Here is a 5,274-nt window from a genome sequence, read left to right on the forward strand (position 1 = left end):
TATAGACAGGTTTATTAGGTTTTACTGACAAATATCCTCAACTGTTCCTTCTGGAACCCTCAGTGTACCACCAGGGCCGCGGTAACTCTTTCGAATAATCCCGCAGACCCGAGTTACACGGGACCCTAAAATATTATATTGTAAACAACATCAAAATATTTCTTCGCAAAAAGTTTGTCATTACAACTTGTTAGTATCACGTGGCATTGTCGGGCCATAAAAACAGCGGGATTACAATGTGATAAATCATCATCAGCCTTTTTATCGTCCCACTGTTGGGCGACCACGCTTGCTCAATGCGGGTTGGTGATTTCAAACTTCATAATCCTGGTTTCCTCGAGATGTTTTCCATTACCTTTAATCAAACCTTGGTATCAAAGATATTATACTTAGAAAGTGCATACAAACTTCGAAAAGTTGCATTATTACTTGCCTGACATGGAATCGAAAAACTCACACACTCTACGTGAGAGGTATGTGCTTTACCAATCAGGCTAGACTTTTAAATGTTCGATGCGATAAATAACTGCTGTCATTGAACATCCTTGGCAGTCGTTACGGGTAGTCAGAAGCCAAGTCTGACACCAGTCCAACCAAGGGGTATTGGGTTGCCCAGGTAACTGGGTTGAGGAAGTCAGGCAGGGCAGTCGCTCCTTGTCAGGCACTGATACTCAGCTACATCCGGTTAGACTGGAAGCCGACCCCAACTTAGTTGGGAAAAATGCTCGGAGGATATATTCAATAATAATAACACTCATTTGTTTTGCTCTTATTCGTCAGTTTATTGATGGCAGAGTCGTCCGTACGTGACTTTGGCATACTTTTTATTTTGTTTATTTATATGTATTTATTTTTTCTAAGCTGTCATCTATTTACAGTCGATGGTATGAATTGGGGTCAGTCAGCAGATTCTTATTTTATTTACGCTTATGCAAAATACTATTGAGTACTACTAATTTATTAAGGTTTAATTTCTAGGTCAAACAAAGTACCTATGTTTTGTTTTGATATACCTACATCGATCTCAGTGGCGTGCACTTGGAGAGGCCTATGTCCAGCAGTGGACTGCGATAGGCTGATGATGATGATGATGATACCTACATAACTCTTGCTGTGTCTAGGCTAGAAGTATATATTTTTTTACAAAAAGATAATACCTAAAGCATTATTTTAATTTACCATACACGTCTTAAGTTTCAAACAATTTCTTCTAAATATCTATACCAATATTTCGAGTTTATTTTCTTGATCGTGGTAATATCTGGAACCACTAGACCGATTTAATTTTATTTTAGTATTATAAATGTGCTATCATTTATTGATGAAGACTATCAGATGCGTGAAGTAGTTTCCTCGGGAGATGGGTGAATCCACTAGCTTAAGCTAATATCAAGATTAACCACCGAAAATCGATCGATCCACCCACCTCATACCAACCCCTGCTTCAATAAGCAAACCCAGCTTGAATATGTAAATGCGTTGCCAATCGGCTTCACCGCCTCGCTACAATGTCAAGGATAAACATTAGCATACGATTAGCATGACTAATCTACGTTCAGATAATTTATCTTGGGAGTTCAATGATGCTTGTATCTATGTGTATGAGATACTTAATAAATATGCGGGGTTGTAACTGTGCTGGGGTCGGCTTACAATCTAACCCCATGTAGCTGAGTACCACAGTGCTTTACAAGGAGCGACTGCCTATCTGACCCCCTCAACCCAGTTACCCGGGCAACCCAATACTCCCTTTGTTAGACTGGTTGTCAGACTTACTGGCTTCTGACCACCCGTAACGATTGACAAAGATGTTTAATGACAGCAAGGGCCTACAGTTTAACGTGCCATCCAAAACATTGGTGTCCAAGATATACTTAGAAAGTACATAAAAACTTAGAAAAGTTGCATTGGTACTTGTCTGGATCACACAATCATACTTGAAAGGGTCTTTACCCACTAGGCCATCATGACTTAATGAGTAATCTAAGTTCAGATAATTTATCTTGGAAGTTCAATGAAGCCTCATTAAATGTGGGTTTCTGTAACCGATCGCCTGTTGTTTGGCGATTGGATATTGAATTTTGATGCTTGGTCCTCTATATTATGTTTTTCAATACCTCTCTACTTTGCACGGGGTCTCTTCCTGGGTCGTAGCGCAATAATTGGTGAGTTCTAAAATTTCGTGTTGAGTCTTGTTTGATATGTATTGACGAGGAATTTACTCCGAGCAGTATTAATGCTCAATCCTTCTCCGTGTGAGAGGAGGCCTGTGCCCAGCAGTGGGACGATAAAAAAGGCTGTAACAGTATTAATCAGAGATATGTAGTCAAATTTCAACCAAACGTAAAGGAAATAAAGCTTGATTAAAGCGACTTTTAAAAACACTGACAAGTACATCAAATTATTATTTTTAAACCTGCGTTCTTATCCTACAATTTTATACCGTCCATCAGATTTTGACTTTAGAATCTCAAACTTTGACAGTTGGTGATTTCCAATTTGATTATTGAGCTGAAATTTGATTCAATCACTAGAATCTAAATTCTGATGTCTTGAAAACCTTTGAAATAGTCAACCAGTCATTCATTTTGACACTCAAAGAAAAGTCTAGAGACTTAGTGTCTCATGCCCACTGCCAACTTTTATTGCGATTTCACCAAAACCGAGCAGAGAACCCGCTAGTGTGAAAACACTGTTAGTTGACCGATAGTAGTCGGCAAATAGATTGGAGTTATAAAACAACCGAATAATCAGTACGATTGTTACTCATAACATTACGATTAGTTAAACAAATGAACCATTTCACCCCGCGCCCGCCTAAAAAAGGACAGAAAAAAGCATTGGTAAAATTTTTCCCTTGCAAAAATTCAAGGATACCAATTTAAAAAGTTAAGATCCGAGTCGAGAGGCAATATCACTGCTTCTTTATATGCAAGGCAATACTCAAGAGTAACCGCACACCGAAAACTTTTAGTCGGCCGATAATTTAAATCAGTATGAAGAAGAATGTTAGTACGCACATTACAAAGATCTGGTATTTAGCCGATTTATTATTATTTATTTATTGTTCTACAATATACTGGTTAAACTGGAAGCCGACCCTAACATGATTGGGAAAAGGCTAGGAGGATGATGTATTTATTGTTCTAAAAGATATTAATTTAAGTTTTATAACACACATAGCGCCCAACAAAACATTGTGTCTGCTATTGTTTGTGTTGAATAATTGTTAATGGCCTTACTACAAAAACTTTAACACCTGTTTTACACTTGTCTAAAAAATTTGTGGCTGCAAAATGAACCATATGTCAACGTCATAATTTGTCAATTTTTTAGACAAGCCTTAAACTGACGTTAAAAAGTTTTTGTGGTAAGACGGTATGTGTTTATCTATCTATCTACCTAGTTTGTCTTTTTATCAAAAATATTATTCTTTACTTATTATCTTATGAACTAAATTTACAATTACATGTAGTATATCAGACCGACAGAACACTTTGATTAGAATCAAAATTTTATTTAAAAATAATTGACGACGGCCGACTGTTTCGTTTGCAGTGTGCGAGAACTCAAGAACGGCTGGCTGCGGTCGCATTAAGGACTTTAATTTACGACCATTTTTATATAAAAAAAGCTTTTTACTTCTTTTTAAGAACAATTTACTTACTAAGTTGATGTTTGCATTCGTTTTGTTAAATAGCGTTTAGGGTTGTTCAGAGTTTTTAATTTTTGGGCGTTATTATGATTAGGGTAATTGTTTTTGAGGGTTATAATTATTTTTTTATTTGGAAAAACGTGTTTTGAATGATTTTAACTGGGCTTTTTATTTTGAATCATCTGTTTACCAAATGGAATAATTTCGGCAGTGCTATAGAAGTCACGTAAAATTGATGGGTCCCGCCCGGCTGTCGTGTCTTTGGCAGTTGTTACGCATAGTCACAGGACGGAAAATCGGACAACAGTTTTACCAGGGTAACAGGGTTGAGGAGGTCAGATAGGCAGTCGCTCCATGTGGCACACTGGTACTCAGCTGCATCCGCTTAGACTGGAAGCCCAACATAGTTAAGAATAGGCTGGACCGATAAGATCAGCTGTTGATCCACAGACCTACATGTACGTACCTAAGAGCCAGCATCAAAGGTTGCTAACCTAACGTCCTTAACAAAACGCTTATGTATCAAAATCATAACCTTCTTACCACAAAAACTTTTAACGTCAGTTTAAGACTTGTCTAAAAAAATGTCAAATTATGACGTTGACATATGGTTCATTTTGGAGCCACATTTTTTTTAGACAAGTGTAAAACAGTGTTTAAAGTTTTTTGTAGTAAGGCCATTAAAGTCTAATGTGAATAACAACAAACATATTTTGTTGTACTCTTTGTTTAAAAACAAAATATCATCGTAACGCGTTTTACAAATGGTACACAATGGTGATTCAGCATTTTTGTGGAACAATCATCGGCCTAGCCTTTTTGAAAAGTACATTATATGTACATTGATATTGATTAGACTACAGTTTTACATGAAGCGACTGCCTATATGACATCCTCTTCTCTTGTCAAATAGTTCGTCAGAATTCCTGGCTTGTGACTACCCGTAAGCACTAGCAAAGAAAATGACACCCATCCCATCCACAGATTGCTTCAAGCGTTGCCTTTACCACGAACTCTTCAAAATTGCAAGCAGACTCGACATTATAGGGAAAAGACTCGACATTATATAAAAATACTAAAATCAACCAATTTGCATATCGTCTGTCCTCCATTAAGATTTCATTTGTTATTTAATTAAAATAACTGTGTGTCTGTGAAACGTCAGTTTGTGAAACAAAACACGTGAATTGGAGAGATTGACGTAAACATGTTAGAGAGAGATGGGGAGAAATAAGGGCCGAGATGTATGAGCCGATTAAACGCGTTAGTAAGTTTTAGTATTTGAAATAAAAGGTTCAGAAAAATATGGAAAATTACAAAAAATCTTCTGGATCCCGGGGTAAATTTCTGCCGGTATGGGCAGAAATTATATACAGGGATAAAATGTAGCCTATGTTACTCGGGAAGAGTTTAGCTTCCCAAAAGTGAAGGAATAATTCATATCGGTTCAGTATTTTCATAATTTTAGAAGCCTTTGGGGTTCAAACAAACAAATAAAAAATGCTTCATAATATACAAGACTTACCTTCCAATGCTAATTTCATGCTACAAATGCAAAAGATATGCCTTACTGAAACCATTTTGGAAATTCTTTCACCAATATAAAATCATGTGTTTGT

Source organism: Helicoverpa zea, chromosome 27 (genome assembly GCF_022581195.2).
Source record: "Helicoverpa zea isolate HzStark_Cry1AcR chromosome 27, ilHelZeax1.1, whole genome shotgun sequence".
NCBI lineage: Eukaryota > Metazoa > Arthropoda > Insecta > Lepidoptera > Noctuidae > Helicoverpa > Helicoverpa zea.